The sequence below is a fragment of the Podarcis melisellensis genome (genome assembly GCF_964234715.1).
Source record: "Podarcis melisellensis genome assembly, chromosome: 3".
NCBI classification, from domain to species: domain Eukaryota; kingdom Metazoa; phylum Chordata; class Lepidosauria; order Squamata; family Lacertidae; genus Podarcis; species Podarcis melisellensis.
Genome location: NC_138530.1, coordinates 116,231,555 through 116,254,382, shown reverse-complemented (window position 1 = coordinate 116,254,382; position 22,828 = coordinate 116,231,555).

Sequence of the window (22,828 nt, the reverse complement as noted above, 5' to 3'; positions counted from 1 at the left end):
TTTATCCCGGTTACTATGGAGCAAGCACCACAGAAAATTTCCAAGGTTTTAGCTGAATAAGTTGAATTTATTGTGCAGATTACTCAACATGTTTTGATCAATGGTCATCCGCAGTGGAAAAGGACCTTTGGATGTCTGTCTTCATGTGTCTTCAGAAAGGCTATACTTTAAAAGTCTTATTCAAGATTTTGTTTTAAATTATTTTGAGACCTGATTTCTGAGCAGGCAGGTTTGCTGGGGGGGGGGGTGTTGTTGTTATCACATTTTCTTTTCTATTTTAAAACGATTATCTTTTCCAAGAGTTGATGTAACTGAGATGACTGAGCTCATCACAATCCCTCCTTCTATGTATTTTCCAAAATGCAATCACAGTAGATGTTAGTTGCAGGATGTTGCATAAATGTCGATTAGTATCCATTTTCATTTTATGCAATACTACATCATATACATCTTATTTAAGCACGTAAGATTTGTTTACTTTGCAATCATTTAACATCTTCTTTGTCTGTTTTGTTTTAGGACCCCGGAAGAAGACCAAAACTTGAAATATGGTGGGCAGTCTTTCCATTAGTCTTTTGCTACTTTCAAACACCAGTTTAAGGTCTGTCTCTCCCTTTGTTTTTGTTTTTCTAGCTGTTCAGTGTTATCGTGGTCTTTTCTTCCATTCAGGGAGTTTGGGCAATGACATACATAACATTTTCTCTACCTGTTAGGAAAAAAAGTTTAGCTACTGATCTACTGTATTGTGTGATGTGTTGCACAATAGATGCCTCCCCACAAATATGTGGATCAAGCAGTCATTGGGTGCAATAGGTAGTCATTCTAAATTTGTGTCAAAATAAATATTCAACCCACGCTTCCTATGAGACAGTAGGGATATTTTTTTCTACAAAAAGTTGAGCAATATGCGGGGAGCGGGGTTATCATGTGTGAAGCATTCCTTGACTGTGGTTAAGTAAAACATTTTATAATATCATGTTTCCTATGTCACTTACAAAGAACTCTGTTCTGTAGTTAGCTCGGTAAATTTTCTCCTGCCTTTTACGACAGCTGAGTTCCTACTTCTTTTAGTCATAACTGTATATTATTTACGTTCAATATAAATAATTTGTAACTCGAGAGTGCTATGATTTCCAGTTATTAATTGATTTTGTTCCTTTCATGTTCGTTATCATTTATTTTTGTTCTCTAGACCACTTCTTACATTTCAAGTATTTACATCCCTTTTCATTATAAGTATAAAAGAAGGTTAATAGGTTCAAACGAGCAGCTAGCTGAAATTTGGATGAATTTTTCTTCAACACAGGGATTCTGTGTAATTCAAAATGCTACACACATATCAGTGGAAAATATCATGTCTAACAAAGACGTAAGCTTATCTCTCTTATATCTTGCTCTCCTGGGATTAACTTGCCAACAGCTGACTTTTGTAAGCATTAATAATAATCAGAGCATCTCCTGAACACAAAACAAATGGAGGTGACCAGAACCCCAAAAGCTGAGGTTGGGATGGAGGGAAAATTCTTTTCTCCAGCCTGTATTTCAACTATTTTTCAAAACAGCCCCACAATAATATTCACCTTAAAGGCATCAATAAAGTGTCATTTGATCGTCTAATGACCTCTGCTGGATGAATTTAATTGAATCAGAATACTCTGCAGAAAATCCCGGATACGCTGAATTTGACTTGTATTTGATGAGTCCACACTCCCAAACAAAAACAGCACCCCCCAAAAAAAAAACTCCATCCCAACCCCAACACCTTGATATTGCAGACTCAAATTTATTTACTGGATAATAAGCACACACACACTGCCTTTCAACCATTATTTCCAAGGCAGCTTACAAGATAATAAAAGGAAAAATCATATCTGACACAACTAAACAGAAGATGATCCAACATGAAAATGAAACGAAAAAGCAGAGGGCTTTTGTGTGTGTGTGTGTGTGTGTGTGTGTGTGAATTTGTGTGTTCAGGGAGAAGCATTTTAATACATTTCAAACAAACTTTTAAAATGGTTCTAAAACCAGCATAAAAATACGTAGGGGTACTAAATCCTACTAAAAGCCTGTGCAAACAGCACTATGTTGAAAGTCATCAAAGAGGCCACAAGAAGAAGGGCTAGAGGGTGGGACTTTCTCAGACAAGGGGCCATGACCAAGAAGGCCCCGTCACTACACTACACTTGATATTAGACCAAAGGTTGAGAAGATAGAGGGGGCTGCTTGTGCTGAGTGTTGCTTCTGTTGCCATACCACATGCCGTTGTGGGGGCTGTGCACTGTAACCCCCTCTGCCTCCCCTGCACTTCTGAAGCAGCATTAGGAAGCTGTTGAGATACAAGGCTGGAGGAAATGAAAGGAGGGTTCGGGTGACTGGCTGCTTTGTCGCTGGCTGCAGGAGTGTACATCCTTCCCGAGTGAATCACTTGATATCATTCATAATTCCTGCCATAGAATGCTCTGCAGACATCAGCAGTACTGTGTCCATATATGCAGCAGCTGAATACAGTGGTACCTCGGGTTACATATACTTCAGGTTACAGAGTCCGCTAACCCAGAAATAGTACCTCGGGTTAAGAACTTTGCTTCAGGATGAGAAGAGAAATTGTGCTCTGGCGGCCATTAGCTAAAGTGGTCTTCAGGTTAAGAACAGCTTCAGGTTAAGAACGGACCTCCAGAACGAATTAAGTACTTAACCCGAGGTACCACTGTACTCATGAAGCAATCCAGGGGTAAACTTTCACGTACACACTATTCATTCAACCCCATCATTTATATCCCATGCAGACACATTGCAAACACCCTAACAAATAATCCAAGCATTATTCCTCTGCAGCTTCCTTGAACCATATCTTTCCCCTCAGTGTATTCCCAAATGCCTCCCCTCACTCCCTCTTTTCTGGATTGCTTCCTAGATCCAGATAGTTTCAAATGGGGGAAGAGCTTAGTGGTGGGGCCTCTGCTTTGCACATAGAAGGTCTCTGTTCCAATCCTTGGCATCTCCAGGTAGGGCTGAGAGACCCCTGACGCCTGAAAAGATGCTGCTGGTCAGTGTAGACAATACTGACCTAGATGGGCTGTTGGTGTGCCTCAGGACAAGGCCACTTCCTTGGTTCCTGTGGCTTTCTGTGGAATGCCAACTTCAGAATTTCATTCTAGGGGCCCACACAGGCCCTGGTGCAATTGCTCCCACATCATAGGCAGGATGAGTGCCCCTACACTTGAAGGGGTTGAAGGGTGTTCAGCCCCTAAAATACATGAAGGACACAACTTTTAGGGATTTGTGTTGGTCGCTACCACTGATGCCACCAGCACAGCTGAAGAGCTGCTAGTTCCCATTCCTACATAGCCTTATAATTGCAATGATGTGCTAGTTGAGGGGAAGGGAAACCTGTGTGTTTCCAAAAATATTACGGCTTGAGTGGAAAATGTGATATCACTACAAGATAAGCATTGCCTGGAGGAAAAACATCTGGGTTGCCACACAATAAATGACTAACAGCTGCACATTTCCTCCCCACACCCACAATGATAATTGAGTAAGGTCCTACACTTCCCCATGCTAATTTCAGTTTAGGAAAGTCCAGGTCCTTCTGCCAACTTAGCTAATGGTATGGCTGCCACATGGTTTGCCTTGTTCGCTTCCCGCTTCCATCATCCAAGCACCAGACCGTGGGACAATGACTGAGCCATTGTTTGTCAGAAAAAGCAGAACAAGGTAAGTAAAATGGAAAAATAAAATAAAAAACACTGTGGAGTACTTGCTGCTTCTTGTACAATGGTACCTCGGGTTACAGACACTTCAGGTTACAGACGCTTCAGGTTACAGACTCCGCTAACCCAGAAATAGTACCTCGGGTTAAGAACTTTGCTTCAGGATGAGAACAGAAATCACGCATCGGCAGCGGGAGGCCTCATTAGCTAAAGTGGTACCTCAGGTTAAGAACAGTTTCAGGTTAAGAATGGACCTCAAGAATGAATTAAGTTCTTAACCCAAGGTACCACTGTATATTTAATGTATTCTGGGTCCATGCTCAGCCTCCTCTGCCCCCTGGTTGATCTCAACATTGGAGGGGGCGCCCCCCACCAAATATTTTATGGGGGGAGGCAAAGGGACCTGGGTCCCTTGGAGTTGGCGTCTACAAATGCAAGGCCTGTGTTAACATGAGATGGGCTTTACAAAATGCTTGTCTGCTGCAGGAAAGAAGAACCTTCTGCATTTGGAAAGAATGGCCTTACTAACAGAATGTCACTGAGAACAAAACATGCCTCTTCCATTTTGGTCTCTACAGCCACAGCAGGGGCTGTAAGTCCCCAACGTGTGACTTCACCCTGGCGGCACACTCCTCCATTGTCTCTCAAGACAGATGGATCCCAGCCAACAACCAACCAACACTGAGAACGTGGTCATAATAACTGCTCACCTGGGGGTGCAGGGGAGTGGCATTTGTCACATGGCACAGCCAGGCTTGGGGGGCCACCATCTTCCTGGGTGGCCAAGTGGTGAACATGCATGTACGAACTCACCCTTTGCCTCTTGTGTCTGAAAAAAGAGCTGTGCAGAGATCCAAATCTCGCTTTCCACCAACAGAAGTTTGCTACCTCTTATGACTAATAGCAGGTTGATCTGGATGGTGAAGAGAACCTACAAACATCCAGGGACCTGGAAAGCTTAATTGGAGAGGAATGAGCTTCCTTGCCCTGCCTTTGCGCTGCTGAGGGCTGAATCAATGAAGGTCATTATACTGGTCATCCGAAGAGCCGAGGAGGTCAAGACTGAGTAACCGAGTGGGGTGCTTGCTGTAGGACTGTATTATAGATCTTAACCATGGAAACTGATTTATGCAAATCGTTTTCATATGTAGTTCAATATAAAATTATTTTAATAGCCATTCATAAAAAAGGGTGGTGCTTGATTTAAGCTGGGACATATTACCCAGCCCTTTAGCAGCATGTTACAGGGCGCGTTGTTGTGCCAATGCCCCAAAAGGCATCACCCCAAAGATAGTGGCGGTGAACCTATTAGCCTGGAAGCCCAGGTTCTCTCGGGTCAGGCTGCTCAACAGCCAGATTCCCCCCAGCTATGACATCGTGGCAGCTTTGCTGGGAAACCCAGCCAGATGGATGGGATATAAATATATTATTATTATTATGAAGAGTCCAAAGTCTCAGGTAGTTGGCAGGGGTGCCTAGAAGGTGCAGAGTGGTTCAGGTAAAGGTAAATGGACCCCTGACCATTAGGTCCAGTCGTGACCCACTCTAGGGTTGTGGCGCTCATCTCGCTTTACTGGCTGAGGGAGCTGGCGTTTGTCCGCAGACATGCATGACTAAGCCGCTTCTGGCGAACCAGAGCAGCGCACGGAAACGCTGTTTACCTTCCCGCTGGAGTGGTACCTATTATCTACTTGCACTTTGACGTGCTTTCGAACTGCTAGGCTGGCAGGAGCAGGGACTGAGCTCACCCTGTCATGGGGATTCAAACCGCCGACCTTCTGATCGGCAAGTCCTAGGCTCTGTGGTTTAACCCACAGCGCCACCTGCGTCCCTGGTTCAGGTAAGTCATTCCATGTTTTACTTTGTAGACTCCCTTCCCAGAAGGAAGCATGAGGCAGGAGTATAGGGGAGAACCACTTCTTTCCCAAGGAGAAAAACATCCACAAACAGCAGAAGGACCACACCCGGCCACCCCTTCCCACATGGGCTTGTGATCGAGGTGCAGCAGCTCTTCTTATTCCCAAGGTCAGAGATTTCCAAACTTTTCACGTTGGTGACTCACTTTTTAGACTTGCATCATTTAGTGGCACAGTTAATTCAGTTTTGCTAGCAAATTGGAGGTTAAACCAGCCCCTTTCCAGCCCTGGGAGGAATGAGATGATTGTTTGCGCGACACACCTACACGCCTTAGCTGGCACACTAACGTGTCCTGACACACAGTTTGGAAAGCTCTGCTCTAGGTGCTCCTGCGAGGAAATGAGAGGGGCACCTGCCACGTAAGAGCCAGGGATGCACCTTCTATTCATGTCTGAGGCAGACTGGTGAAAATTAGGGCTTGAGACAGAAGCAAACCTTGGGCCACCAGCTAGGGAACTCTGCACTTGGAAGCAGATGCACCGTCTGGCTTTAAATCAAATTTAGGCTGCTTTAGATCCAGATTTAAGACAGCCTGGATGTTTAAAATAATAACACTTTATGTCAACCTTTTCTGTTTACCAAAAAATGGCCTCTGCTGAATAGGGTTTATTGTCTGAAGGAGTATACCTGAAGGAGCGTCTCCACCCCCATCGTTCTGCCCGGACGCTGAGGTCCAGCGCCGAGGGCCTTCTGGCGGTTCCCTCATTGCAAGAAGCAAAGCTACAGGGAACCAGGCAGAGGGCCTTCTCGGTGGCGGCGCCCACCCTGTGGAACGCCCTTCCAGCAGATGTCAAAGCGATAAACAACTACCTGACATTCAGAAGACATCTTAAGGCAGCCCTGTTCAGGGAAGTTTTTAACGTGTGATTTTACTGTATTTTTTGTTTCTATGGAAGCCGCCCAGAGTGGCTGGGGAGGCCCAGCCAGATGGGCGGGGTATAAATAATATATTATTATTATTATTATTATTATTATTATTATTATTATTATTATTATCATCATCATCATCATCATCATCATCATCATCATCAACATCATTATATTGTCCTAAAAGGTTTTTGTAAGGTGGGAAGGATCTGCATAAATAAACCATCGTATACCAAGCTAATAAAATAATTTGGTACCTTTGTTTCATTTCTTTAAAAAATGTAATTATGCACAATTATCTAGGATTCAGAGAATGGTGTATATGATGTAAAACTATATCTGTCTATCATCTATCTATCTATCTATCTATCTATATCTATCTATCTATTTATCTATCTATCATCTATCTATCATCTATCTATCATCTATCTATCTATCTATCATCTATCTATCTATCTATCTATCTATCTATCTATCATCTATCTATCTATAGCACAAACATTTAGTGATAAAAAGGCAAGGTTACAGCTGCAAGATTTTGTATGTGTTTAGTACCAAATTACAAAGACCATTAAATTATTTTTTCTACAGGCAGGCCATACACATTATGTACAGCGGAATGTCTTAGGAAATCTATGCATGCATTTCAATTGTTTCTGATATAAACAGCCTCTTAATTTCATTAGACTCATTTTCCCCCTTTAAAAAAAGAGAGAAAGAGGTATTTTTTTGTGTGCAACTCACTTTAAAAATTACCCTCATTACTATGCATCTTCTACCCAATCGGGGTAGATATCTCAAATGTACATTTATATAACAACCACAAAAATATTACCATTTGTCTGGCTTTGTTTTGTTTTGCCAAGCCTGGGTGATAATTACAATTTTGTCTGAAATAGCAGGTGGTATTTGTGGAAGGCAGCCCACCCCATTTTGTAAAAAAACAATTCCAAATGATTCGCACCTTTTGCACATTTTTTAAAATATGTGGATTTTGGCATAAACTATCATTCAAACTACTGATTCATAAAATTAAATCTGTTTTTCTGCAAACTAATATTTTTAATGCTTCTGTGCTCCAGCCATTGGAAATCTCTTAACTAAGCTCAAGGCAGTTACAAAACGAGCATTTGTTTTTTTCTTTTAAGTTTTCATCTAACATTTAGGAAAGCGTTATTTTCTTTTATTCTCCCATTAAATAGCAAGAGTATCGTTGCAGGCACCTCGGAGACTTGTGAGTGGTGGTGCATTGCAGATTACATGGAACATAATTGAAAATTGCTAATATTCTAATGTCAGAAAGAAATTACCGTATATATACTTCAGAAGGGACAACTTTTTCTCTCTTAGGTAGCAAAGAATAGCTTCCCCCAACCCCACATATTAGCAAATATAGTGTGTTGCAACTTTCCTCAATATGGGGAATAGGATGATCAGACTCCCTTGGCCATCTCTACATTTCAGACGTAGACCTAACAGTAAGTGTTTCCCATCTATCTATGACTTTGCCCTATACAGTAATTGCTTCCTTGCATAGATGACTAGATAGGCGGCTCCAGTTCTTTGTGAGTCACCCTCCATCTACACCATCCATTCAAAGCATGCTCATACCACTTTTAAGAGTCGTGGTTTCCCCCCAAATACTCCTGGGAACTGTAGTCTGTTAAGGGCCTCCTAACAGCTCTCAGCACCTTTAAACTACAGCTCCCAGGATTTTTCAGAGGAAGCCATAGCTTCAAAAGCATGGGATAGATGTGACCTATAAAGCCAAATTTGTCCTTTTATCCTGGCAAGAAAGTACCCCCCCCCAGCACATCCCCAGAGGGGAGCCCAAAACTATAAATAGCAAGAAACCTGAATATCTAAAACAATTTTAGATAACTGAACGCCTGATCCAACAATTGTGTACTCAGAAATACATTCCACCTAGTTCTTTAGTACAGCAATCAAAGGATCGCATTCACATTATGCTGTGATTGGACCTTCTGATTTTATTTTTTACTGAAATATGGCCATTTGCAAACAGGGCAGGAGTAGCAGCTCTGGGTTGGATTGGAGCCGTGAGGTTGAGGGTGGGAGAATGTTTCTACCCCAAGACCTTTCCCCCTGCTGATCTTAGCCCCGTAAGGCTGGCAACTTCTGCACTGGTATGATTTTGTTGAGGGAAATAGTGCGGAGGGAAAGAGTTAACCATTTCAGTTCTTTAAAAAGGTCAGGAAACCAAGACATTTATCTCCTTTGTAAAGTACTACTTGACACTAAGAAAAGATTGAAATTTATAAAATTATTGGGCGCAAATGCATTTGCTGAATTAATGTGAACAAGGTCTGGGTCCTTACTCAGAAAAAAAGGAGTTTCTACAGTTTTGCCATCTTTACCATTTCTTTAAGCAAATAATATACATTACATTGCAACAAAATGTTTCCGGGCTTGACCTGTTTGTGGTGTGCTCCAAACATGTGCTTGAAAACAAGATTTCTCAAAGTGTATAGATTATTGTTATAAAAATCTAAATTAAACCCACATGGGGGGGGGGGGAGTTGAGAACAGTTGGATACAGACATTCCTTAATTACTAGAAAATGGCATGCCTATTTAACTCTGGTGCAGTGTGTATATTTTAGATCAACATGGTTTGGAATAAGTGCACCTACAACATCTTTTCTTTCTTTCTTTCTTTCTTTCTTTCTTTCTTTCTTTCTTTCTTTCTTTCTTTCTTTCTTTCTTTCTTTTGTTATATGTACTAATATTTTCCCTGCCAGTCCCCACAAAGGCCCACATTTAAGTTGTTTTCAGTCAACTATACATTTGCCTTTGAGACTATCAAATATCGTCTCTATTTTGAGGGTTAAGAAGCCAGCCTGAAAGAGATCTTAGCTTTCTTTTCCATTCAAAGGGTTAAACCAAGGCAATGTTGAAAGGAACAGGGGATGGAGAAGGAAGAGGGGGAATAAAAGGTTAGTGTTTTCTGTCCATTAAAGAGAGCGTTCTTTGCTGAAGCCCAATTGGTCATGCATTCCTGCAGGGTTTCCTGGCAGAGAGGAACCCGGCAAAAGCACCTGCCCTGCTCTATTGTGAGCAGAAGCTGGGCCACCAATTTGACCTAGCCATTCCTTTTACGATTTGTTGGAGTCTGTCATTTATTACAGCGTTTGCTTTTGGGCCTAGAGACTTGGAGAAGCCGAAGGGAACAGAGCGTTTCCGTAGCTGCATATGAAATCCACCCCAATGTAATTGAAAATGGTAGTGTCGGTCTCTTTAGCAAAGTGTTTTGTCAGTCCATCCAGTCTGGGAGTCTGTCAACCAACGACTGTTTTTGGACCGCTCCACAAAATTGGCATTGTAGCAGAACTGTATTGCTCTGAAGCACCTCTATGGGTAGCAGATAGAGGAAATGAGTTCCAGCAGAGGCTAACGGCAAAACCAGCAACTAAACTCTCATGACTAACAGTACTTGTATCTGAAGTGTGAAGTATCGCTCAATTTATTTTAAAAAAAAAATGTATCCTAACTTTTGGGCCAGACAGGACTGCAGAGAAGCCTACAGTCATCGCCATTCTTATTACATGCCTCAACTCACAAGACCCCCACAAAGTATATTTTTAAATGCAAACAACATTTTGCAAAGTCCTATTTAAAGAAATAATAATGTTGCACCTACACCACTGCAGAAATATCCACGTATTAGGTCACATTGGAAACAAACGGCAGTGTCACTCCATTGAAAGTCGGCAAGCATGGAGTATCCATAACTATCTGGGTTTTGTGGCAGAGCACAGAGAGCACATTTCATTGTTGCCAGCTAGACCTTAGAATGGGAGGGCCAAGATTAAGATATTGAGGGTCTAGATACAAAAATGCAAAACTAAGGATTCAGAAGCAAATGATTCAAGAAAGAAAATGTTGTTGTAACTCGTATTCAGTTGTAACTCTTATTCAGTAATAAGAGTTACAACAAATATAAACTGCAATTTGATTAGCTATATTATTTAAATGGATCTGAAAATCTCTTTCCTTAACCAAATATATCACCTACACTGAAATGGACGAGAGGTGGTGGACTCTCCTTCCTTGGAGGTTTTTAAGCAGAGATGGATGGTCATCTGTCATGGATGCTTTAATTGAGATTCCTGCATTGAAGGGGGTTGGATTGGATGACCCTCGGGGTCCCTTCCAGCTCTTCAATCCTATGAGACAGAGAGTAGCCACTTGCATTTTATCAAGCGACCGAGTCATGTGGTATTGAGCTTTGACAATCGCTCCCAGTGACTGCACTAACTTCATCTCCCGCCCCCTAAAAATATCTGGCTTTCCAACATAGGATGCACCAATTCAGTGTTTCCAAAACACTGAGCGCACACTATCCAAAAGCACTCTTAGTAATAAGAGAAAGGGCACAAGACAAGCAAGGAAGCAAAGCTGATCAAAATATAGTGTTTGTGTCAAGCACAAGTGTGTCAGTCAATTTCAAAACTGGATCTATATAAAAAAAATACAACATCCCAAAATCAAGTTCTTTAGATTTCTTGACATCTCTTAATTGTTTTGGTTTTAGCAGGCCATACATATGAAGAGGAAAAAGCTGTGAACTGTGAAATATAGTCAAATCAAATACAAAATTCCATTACATATTATCTATCCAGCGCTGTCAGCTACTGAACACCATTATATGTCACCGAATGCTGTTACATATCAGCTTTCAAATACAGTCAAACAATAAATACAATTGCAATGACAGCTATCAAATGCTATCAAGACAAAATAGCATTACAAGTCAGCTAATACTGTCAAATATTAATGGTCATATATCAAGTACTGAAATCATTACGTGCCAAATACATACGTGTGTGTGTGTGTGTGTGTGTGTGTGTAATATTTAGCATACATTTAGCATGCTGACCAAAGGAAGTTTTAATTGAAAATATTTTTATCTTTAGATTTGCTAGTTATATTTTGGACCCCCATATTTTCCACTTCCATCTGTGATTTTCTGCTTTATCTTTTTAACAGAAATAGGTGTTGGTGTCTTCTCTACTCTCATGGGTAATTTCAGCAGGGCAGAAAAAGCATTCGCCTAGTACTGTTGCGAGCACTGTATCGTACTACTACTACTAACAGCGTTAATGTGCCCTCTTTGACTTTCTTTGTTATAAAGCTGGCCTCGGATGATCTATCTCTCTTGGTTAGTTATATGATTAATTCTGACAACTATGGTAGAAAACAACTTAAGAACCTGTCCACCTGGTAAGGGTTTGAAAAGTTTTCTTGTCAAATAGAGTGAACAGACTAAACAAATCCCACTTGCAATTGGATTCTCTTAACCATGCACAAATATTTATGATACATCCCGGAAATGATGGGGGGATTCACAGAGCAGCACTCGTGTGCATTTCCCTGTTTCACCCACATGCTTTTCTCTCTGGAGGATGCAATTAAAGATGACATATACATTGTGCACTTTGGAATTTCTCTAAAGTGCCTCATCCGTGGCTGGTAGGCATACATTTACATAGTACAAGTGCTGCACATTCAACACAATATCACCTAAAGAATACCTTGGTGTACCTCTCTGCTTTCTTCCCAATATCAACTTTTCCTGGGGGAAATGGAATATGAATACATGGTCCATCCCCCCCATTACCCCTTTTTTTGTAAGTCTCAAGTATTTGAGGGTCCTTTTCCTGATGAAATCCAGTTGTCTCAGGATGTGTGTGGTTTGCCACTACACACCCCTGGCTATCTGTTTTGATGAATGAAAGGTGTTCTTTGTAACCAAATCCACTTTTCCTGGGGTGGGAGGAAGAGGACACACATCATAAGCAAAGACAGCCAATTTCTGAATATCTCAGCCCTTGCATTTCAGACTGATAGCTATAAACAGATGTTAATTGTGAGAAAAGTAATAGGAGGAATGCAGATGGTTTGGGAAATGCTCAGATACTATCTATGTGGTTCTTTTTACCATTGGTTTGAACAACCAAATATCAGCACACAGTTGTTGAAATGCTGGGTCTTAAGGAATATACAGCAAGGTTTTTGTACAGAACGCCCCTACCCCCTTGTGGCATGATGACACTTCTGGAAATGAAAAAAGCAGTTATAAAAATTGTGATTGAACCCACAATTGGGAACTGAAGCAGCTCAGTGTTGTGGCTGTTGCTGTCTTAACAGTCCTCTGAACCCAGGGCAAAAGTTGAATCCGGACTAAGGCATCGTCTCATTAGCTAGGCTGAAAGACCTGAAACCACACAGTGCACATAGGAACTGCTGCTATTAATGTTTCATTGCTTAAGACTTGAACCCAACTAGTGATGTTGCCAGAACTCAGAAATGCCCAGTTTGGAAAAAAAAAAAACAAATCCTGCAGGCTCAGTGTGTGGCTGCACTCTGAACTAGGCACAAAACTGCTCCCTCAGTTCTTCAGCTCAGTGTATAATCCAATATTTTAATATTTCCATCCAAACCTGCACCTCCCTGCACCTCCAGGTATCTCCTTTTGACATTTCTGCTTGGATGATTCATTCCCATTACAAGCAATGTATCCAAGTAAGCCATAATCAGAGTACTCATTTAACAACAACAACGATGTATACCACCCATCATCCAAAGATCACAGGGCTTACTCTGAGTATGATGTAGGTGGAAACAACCCAATATGTCCAATACCCAACTTCTCATTTTCTCTTCTTATCCATTGACAATGCCACCATCCATACTGTTGATTAGGCATAACTTTGCAAACAATATGCTCTTTACTTTCATTTCCTGGTCAACAGAAGCTCTGGTCATCTGGCTGTGTTCTGGCCTTGACAACTTAAGTCTTCTTCTCTTTGGTCTTCCTCTGTTTAACCTTCATTTGTGATTCGAGGACCTGATCCCCGCTTGGGGAATAAAGACACATGGACACAGAATGTAAGGTTAATGGGTAAGGTAAAGGCCACAACTTTATTGATTACAGCATGTGAGAAGGTATTGGCTTAGGCATTGGACCATGGAACATTAGACTCCACCCACTCGTAGAGGGGTGAGTCTGAGGAGGGTTTAACCACCAGTAGGCGAAGCCTATTGATGCTAATCCAACTATAGGCTCTCTTTCTGATGTCACCGAGGGTCGTGCCATGGCCCCCCGCCACACGGGCATCGGACAGGATCCACGACCGCCGGATTCCTTTAATGGAATACCCCAAATTGCCAGGGAAGGCGATGGCCACACCTTGCCACCCGAAACACCAACAACACATTCCAATGCCTAACCACCAAATACCACGAAAGTTGTGACGGTTGCTACGAGGTAGGTGAAAAAAACCAAGAGGCCGGGCCAATTTAGCCAATTGGAAAAAACTCCTACCAGGCCCCCTGGTTAAACAGGGCGACCAACCAGAGTTCCATAGCAAAGTCTCAGGAACAGCTAATCTAAAGGGAGTGGAGGGTGGGTGACTCAGAGAAAATGTGTGTGCAATGGTGGGGATGGCTGGCGGGGCTGCGTTTGAGCAGCAAGCCACGCCCCCGCCGAGCTTCCCTATGGGTGCCCAACCGGGGAGGGGCGTGGCACGCCAGCCCTGGAGTTGAAGCAGGGGGCGGAGCGCCCCCTGCATGACGCGGGAATCGTCTCCCGATCACAACCCCTTGCCTTCCTGGGAGGAGGAAAGGCTCTACTCATGCCCAAACAGCATTCTGCTGATAAAATTAAGTCTCTCTTGTGATGGCCCTCCGCAAATCATTACACTGGCTTCTTGTCCACTCTCAGATCCTGCCAAGTGTCTTCTCCTTATCTTCAGACTCCCGTAGCTCTGCAATCTCTTTCCTCTTGTATCTTTCCAGCTATCTGAAAGTCTCTTGTCCCTAAGACAACTCTACCTCCCTCCCCCATTGCCACATATGTCCAGAACTTTGGATTAGCCAATAATCCAGTTATAATTTGGTTAAACTTTAACATACAACCTCCAAGAATTTAGGGCTTCATTTTAGGCTGCGTACAGCATTTTTTTCATGCAAGTAATATGACTAGTTCTCATTAAAATGTCCAATGCAGTTCATGGACCACACAACAGCTGTTCCATTCATGGCGAAAGGGTGAGGAGTTACCACTGGTGACAGTAGTTTCCGTAGGGCTAAGTGAAGATACCTGATCAACATGGCGCCAACAGTTTCACTAACCTTTGCACTCTCAAAAGAGCTAGCTAAGTTGAGAAGGTTAAAGAGGATGTCCATGTAAGCTTTCTTACGAGATCAGTGAAGGTACTAAAAACCATCTTAATGCTTCCTCTATTCTCCACCATAGGCAAACATCAGATGGCTGCAATGTCCTATACTCCTTTATAAAGTACAAATTATGTGGATTTCTATGGGGCGGAGCAATTAACTTGAAAACAACCAGTATAAAATCAAAGAAGGCAAATACCCCCATCCTCCAAATAACGAGCATTTGTTTTGATGAAATGGCTACTGGTTGTGGGTTGGATGATGAGCTATATAGGCATCTTTCAGATTTCAAAAACGACCTCCCTGTGGACCACACATAATAACGGTGCTATAGCTGAAGACGGTGAAAAATGTGTTTGAGCGTTGCAATGAAATTACTGTGTGGATAAAATTAAAATGTTAAAATGTTAGACATTTCCCCAGTTGGATTATGGACGAATGAGCCATACTTGAGACGGTGTGAAACAAATCTAATATTTCTGACTTTAGTTTACAACATGCCTTAAATTGATTTAAAAACCTCTCTAGGGGTGGTTACTTCAATTAAAGATAAATGATGCCAGGCATCACTTGAGATCTAGAGAACAGATTTAGAAAAATATGTAATAAATGACATGTTTTGTTTGGTAACTTCAGCTTGCAAAGAAGTTTTTACAGGCTGTTTTGATGCTCCAGTCTCCGTGGCAACTTCTTCTTTTTCTCCTCAAAAACACAAAAATATCTAATAGCCATTAAGATGATAATGAGAAGTCCTGGTGGCACAGTCTTCAAAGTCCGTCTGCAATGTTAACATTTAGTTGTTACATAAGTAGCTTCTCAGTTACTGATCCAAAATGCCCCGCAATCATATCACCTTGTGCTCTGGGTCTGGAACAATCTCAGATTTTCAGTAGCTGGACCTAGATCCACGCATGCAGCAAATTGAAGTGAATATGAGAAAAGTCCTGAAGAGATGGAACTTCAGATTTAAAGTGGGAGAGCCATGTTTTTGGGGACTCCCACACATAAAAAGAAAATTTGTCCCTGCAGGTAGAAAGCAAGCATAGCAGGGAGAAAGCAGACTACTTGGGGCCCTGGTGCTATTCCCAAAACAGGGCCTCCCTTCTGCCCAAAAGGAAGCCATGGAGAAGGTAGCACAAAATAAGACTTGTAGCCTCTTAAAGACTAACAACACATTTATTATGGCAGAAGCTTTCTTGGACTGCGAAAAAATAATCAGCTTGCTGAGTTTCACAGCTTTCAGGAAAACACACACACAATAAAACACTTTGAGCACACTTTGGCTTCACATTTTAAACCACTTTACTCACTTATTGCATTGGATCTTTCAGGCTGACTCAGCCCACCCTGACTCAGCCCACCCAGGAATGCTATTGGATCCTCCTGGACAGAAATACGTAGCCTTAGCAACTCCGTCTTCCTGGCTTGCTCCTCAGTTCTGACTCCCGTCCTGGCCAGTGGCATAGCATGGGACAGCCACAGGGGAGCAGGCATACTCCATTCCCCTCCCTCCCCCCTTTCCACGTGGCCCTGGGCACTGGCAAGCCATGTGACACCACTGGTCCTGACCTTCAGTCCCTCAACTCTGATTCCTTGATGCCATTCCTAGCTCCTGGTTCATCTAAGACTGCTGCTTTTTGCTCTTCATTGACAAGAAGCCTATAAAGCCCCTACTGTCCATAACACAAACCCAATGGGTAAGAGTCATGGAACTTAAGTTCTGTAATGATGATTCATGTATCTTTTTTCCTTTTGGTTCTCTGACAGCCCTACCAGGTGTTGTGGGCAGGAAGCAATGCCACGGATGAAATGAGTTGTTGGTTGCCATTCATTTAATGGTGGCAATTTGTTGCTGAAAGAACAGGGGAAAGTGCAGGTTGATGGAGATTAGCTGTGTGTATGTGAGACTACTGAACATAGAATCATAGAACTGTCGAATTGGAGGGGACCCCAAGGGTCATCTAGTCCAACCCCCTGCAATGCAGGAATCTCGTGGATCTTAAATCCAGGTGCCTTTCTAATGTGCAAGTTGATGCTTTTTGGTGTGTGGGTAATAACTACTACTACTACTACTACTACAACTTATTGTTTCTACCCCATTTGGTTGGGTTTCCCCAGCCACTCTGGGCGGCGTCCAACAGAAGGTTAAAAACACATTAAACATCAGTCATTAAAAACTTCCCTAAACAGGGCTGCCTTCAGATATCTTCTAAATGTCACATAGTTGTTTATTTCTTTGACCTCTGATGGGTGGAACTGTAAGCATCTTACTTCTTTTCACAAGCCAAATGTATTTTTAATCTTATGATTCTTGTTTTATCTGCTATAAACCCCTATTTCCCTAACACTCTTTCCCTCTCTAATATTATTGTATTAAAACTGTTTTCGCTGCAAAGAAAGAAAGAAAAGAAAAACAGCACCCCTGTATCCCTGGCTTTCTATGGTGGAGGTGGGGAAAGACAGAAGGTATTAACGGACCCAAAATTTGGGATTAGATTTAAGAGGGAGATCTTTAAATCCAGGTTTTGCATGCTTAATTCCACACCGTTGGAAGGACTATTGATTTTTCACATGTGGTTTCCTGTGTATGCAGTTAAGGGGTTTCCTCTCCACTGTGATCATGTGTCCTAAAAGTGAGAAGCCCAACCCTGATAATATGGCTAGTTTATCAGTTTTAATTTCAAAAACCAGTCCATTCATTTATTGATGGTTGGTTTTGTGTTTGTAAACTGCTCTGAGTGCAAATTGTTAGAGAAATAATAATTGTTAGGGAAATAATAGTAAATAGTAAATAATAGTAAGGGGGGGAATCCCCTAGGAAATTCAAACCATACCCATAGTTTAATCAGGATTTTTTGCACTGCCCAAACACTTCCTGTCCAAGTGCAAATGGAAGAAAACATCTAAACGTCAGAATCCAGCTTCTTTCCCCCTAAAATTCTATTTTGCCTGGAGCAGAAGGGAAAAAAAATAACAGCCATCAGAAAAGCTAGAGCATGAAACTCCTCTTGCATTAGGAAAAGTCTTCCTGAGAATTAGCACTAATTGTATTGTGGCTTGCTGTTGTGCAATCAATGTGACTTCACCAAAGGAAACTGGCATTGGTGTCACTAGGTGGCATAGTTTTGACACATTTACAGATCATTACCTAATGCTAATAACATTTCGCAGTGAGCCTGGCTAGTGGAGGAGGGGGTCCCCTTTAACATCACTCAGCTGTATTGCGATCTGCGAGTGTGAGCTGCCTGTCAGCTCCCAATGGGTATGAGCTGGAAGCTGAGTTTTGTCATCAGGCCTTGAAATTAAATGACAACAAGCCTGCCTGCACCTGGCTGAAGACACATTCAAGTGCAGGAGGAGATCGGCAGGGAGGAGGCTCAGACCTTGATCCTGGAGGTAATGATCCACACGCCTAACAAATTCTTGAGAATTTAACATTCTCGGTACGCATGTGGACTTGCGTCCTCATTTGGATTCAGTTGGGGTCTTTCGTTCAGCCAATGAACTTGACAGGCCTGAGGTGGAAACACTTGGAAAGGCCACAAGTAGTAGCACCAGGGTGTATTTTGCATGTGGCCAACCTTTTAATCTCACCACAGCGTTCCTCAATCAAGTGTCACTCTGTGGCTGTGAAGGAGAATTAAGGGGGGGGGGCAGAGATGTCCAGCACAGCTTTGGCTCATCAACGTGTGTGTAAGCATTTCAACAGCTGTATATAATTATGCTGTAAATTCTAAGCTGTGGTAGAAAAATAGTAGTCTCGCCATCACCCTCCAAACTGGTTGGCATTTGTGTCGGGTGCTTATAGCACTTGATTCAGGCAACCAGGAAAGATTAGTCTGTGATTAGTCTGAAGAGCATTCTCTGGAACAAGTCTGTTGTGTGGGATACTTAGTTTGCATGCATAAACTCAATTTCAGTTCTTTATTTAGCAGAACAACACCCTGTCTTGTAGTTGTGCGGTAGAAGCTTCTGTTTGTGTACCTTAGCCTTAAGGCTAAGTGGGATGCATCTTTATTAATGGGCAGATGTGATCATCACTGTGTCTCTGCATTCCAGCAGGGAATGTTAACATTGAATTCCTATGCGTGGGATGGATAAAGTATCCCCAAAATAAAGATACATATTAAATCACAAAACAAAAAGACATAGAAGCAGACTAATTATTATTTTTTTAAAAATGAACTATAACCATATGCAGGATCTGGTCTTGTGCTATGTTCATACGAATTAGCTGACCAACAGTCAGATCCATGTGCTCCCAAAGTCAATTCAGGACTCCAGGGCCAAGGAAAGGGGAGGAATCCATTTGGACTGGGCCTCAAGCTCTAAGGGGGCCTCAGAGTTAGACACACATAATTTTTTTCACCTGCTTTTATGTGCATTGGACCAAAATGTGACCCACTCTCCCAGCTTAGAGTTGCAACTTTAGAGATGTGATTTGGTAAATACATTTTTTTTGTCCTCGATACATGTTTTGCCATATTAGATACTTACGTACTTACTTATACATACACTACCCATCATCAAAAGAACTCGGGAGGTTCACAGGATAAAAACACAAGATAAAAGCACAAATACATAATAGTAACATGTTCATAGATATTAATATTGGTGCCTCATAAGCGAAAATCACATCAGAGAGGAGGACCCTCCCAAAAGCCTTCAAATGCCCTTTCCCCCCTTTCCCCCCTGTTCTCCAGCTCTCTGTCTTACTCTCTGCCCAATCCAGACCAAAATAACTGGAGGTGAAGCTCTGGGCCTCCTGGAGGCTGGAGGATGCGCTAAAAGCTGCACATCAGCTGCTAGGCAGGGGACTGAGCCATCTAAACAAAGCCCTGCTGCGCCTCAGTCTCTTTGGGGCTTCCTCCACCCTCCCTGACATCTTCTTCAGGCTCCGGAGAGGGTCTCCTCACAAGCTACAAAACTCTCAAGGTCTCTCCTGCTATTTCCAGGTTTGGATATACAGTGGTACCTCGGTTTTCGGACGCAATCTGTTCCGGAAGACAGTTTGACTTCTAAAACATTTGAAAACAGAAACATTTACTTCCAGAAGCATTTACCGTATTTTTTGCTCTATAAGACTCACTTTTTCCCTACTAAAAAGTAAGGGGAAATGTGTGTGCGTCTTACGGAGCAAATGCAGGCTGCGCAGCTATCCCAGAAGCCAGAACAGCAAGAGGGATTGCTGCTTTCACTGCACAGTGATCCCTCTTGCTGTTCTGGCTTCTACAATTCAGATTCCCCCCCCTCTTGTTTTCCTCCTCCAAAAACTAGGTGCGTCTTGTGGTCTGGTGCGTCTTATAGAGCGAAAAATACAGCACTTCCGGAAAACTCAATACGGAAGCCGTGTGGTACGTTTGATTTCTGAAAAGCGTTTGAAATAATTAATAATAATAATTACATTTAGAGCCCAATCAATTTATAGGTAATAACCAACACCTTGAATTGGGCCTGGATATAAGCCAGAAGCCAGTGCAATTCACACAAGAACTGAGGTATATATGGCCAGAAAGCCAACATGAGAAATAGTTCTGGTCACAATATTTTGCTCCAGCTGTAGTTACCAGACACATTTCATGGGAAGTCCCACATAGAGCATATTGCAGTCATCTCAAGGCTATTAGGGCATCTGGTGAACCAGCTGAAGCCAGAAACTTACTCTTTTTGAAACAAGGGAACGTGGGGGTTATGGTTCATCAGAGGCAAGGGCAACTGCCCCTCAGTGACCCTTGAGGTCCCTTCCAGCTTCACAATTCTATGCTTCTATGCCCCATGGACACCCATGTAAAAGGGGATGGATGATATTTTTAAAGGACATTCAGGACTGAAAGTAACATTTTCACAGTTACAATGCTTTTTAGGGAGAAGTTGACTAGTGAACATGCTTCCCTGCTGGTGTTCAAGGGGATTCCAGGGGCAAAGTTCTGGAGCTCAGAGATAGGACCTGAAAGAACAGAGGTTGGAAGCTGCCTGAAGGACTTTGTGATTCTTTTACCCCCAGCCTCTGGCTTTCAATTATTTCCTTCCACCTGATTTGCCAAGAAGGATTATTGGTCTTCAGCATTTGACCCTGAAGTGCTGGACAACGTGGAAAACTCTCAATCTTCAGCACATGCTCAGCTCCTCCAATCTTACCTTTGCTCTGCATTTCTAGGTTCAGCTCTGTGTCCAAGAGCTTTCTTTTCTTTCTGCGAAAAACCATGCTTTACCACTCTTTATAGCTGTAAACAATTCCATGTTTGCTCTAATTTAGCTGCCACTAAATCAGAGGGCAGGGACGCGGGTTGCACTGTGGGTTAAACCACAGAGCCTAGGACTTGCCGATCAGAAGGTCGGCGGTTCGAATCCCCGCGACGGGGTGAGCTCCCGTTGCTCAGTCCCTCCTCCTGCCAACCTAGCAGTTCAAAAGCACGTCAAAGTGCAAGTAGATAAATAGGTACCGCTCTGGCGGGAAGGTAAACAGCGTTCCCATGGGCTGCTCTGGTTCGCCAGAAGCGGCTTAGTCATGCTGGCCACATGACCCGGAAGCTGTACACCGGCTCCCTTGGCCAATAAAGCAAGATGAGCGCCGCAACCCCAGAGTCGTCCGCGACCGGAACTAATGTTCAGGGGTCCCTTTACTTTTACCTAAATCAGAGGGTGGGTTTTCCTGGTGAGAGAAGGGAGTGGGGAGCACTCAGATATACACCGGGAAAGGCTGAACCTAGAAAGCACAAGGGAAATGCTAAGTGTGGATGAGCCCATAAACACACAAACCCATCCTTATAATGAACGGGAAATCCATCTTTCTGATATGCTAGTTTTCTCTGTGCAAGGGCTTGCGTTTCCCTTTGGTGTGGGGACCGGAAGAATGTGCTGAGAAAATGGAGTTCTTTGAATTTTAGAATGCAGAAAGGAGCAGTTTAGAGATGTGGGCCGGGGGGGGGGGCAGGAAATATCTTGGCCTCTTCCCTCTGACCCTGGCATGTAACGCTTGCCACTGGAGAGCTTAATAGGAAGGGATCTCAGAACCAAGATATTTCAAGCCGCCCGAGACTTGACAGAAGAGTCTCTCAACTACTTTTCCGTGGACCATGTGGATGTGTCTTATTATCTGTTTTTGTTTAATAGAAATTAAAGAGGGAGACATCAGTAGAAAGAAGGAGTTGGCTAAAAATAGTTATCCTGGCCAGGGCATATTACAGCAAACTCCTTTCGCCTCTGGTGGTTAGTGGAGTTTCCTTTTGTTGTCCTCTCTGATTGTTTCATTTATATGGCAGGTTAGACAGCAACAGACTTCTGTTATTGCCTTTTCTCGGTGGCGAATCTCTCCCCACCCCCCCTTAAGCTTGGAGCCCCCTCAGGGCAGTCACTCCCCAACCACAGCTGGTGACAGGCAAAGCTCTGTCTCTCTCTTTCTCTCTCGCTCACTTTTAGTGTGTTCAATACTCAGAGCCGAGTGGCAAGAAGATTAACAGCCACACTATTAAGTGGAAAACACTGTCTCAATTTTTAAATTGCTTGGGCCTTTAATAAAAGAGAAAGGGAAAGAGAGGAGAGAGAGATGGAGGAAAAGATCCTGAATGTGTAACATCTTCTGGAGGCTCACATTCGATTTCAGCAGATGCTAAATTGCTTTCTCTCTCCCCCCCACCACCCCAGTTTTCGTTCCTTCGAAAGTACATTCTGCTGCTTAATGCTATCTCTCAGTGCTCAGAAAGAGCCCTTTAATCAAATTGCAATGGTAGTCCGTTAAAGGGGGAAGATTAGTGGGCTTGGGGTTCTGCAGCGCAGTGTGGCTATGTGAATCAGAAATTCTCAGTCCTAGGGCTGTTTAAAAGAAAGTTATTCCAGGAAACTTTTCACATCATTAGCTACTTCCTTTGCACTTTCCATTAGTCTTTTCACTAATGCTGTCAAGAAGAGGAGGAGAAAAGGAGGGTTGAGCAGATTTATAACAGGAAGATAGTGACAGAGGGACACAGCTTCTTCAGAGCTTGCCAGCACAGGGAAAGTTTTGTAAAATGAAATTATTATTAAATCATATTATTGTTTAATGGATACAGCAGACTGCAGCTAAAGTAGCACATACAATACACCTGTATTACATTGACCTACCCACTGCATAGTTATATGAGGATGTGT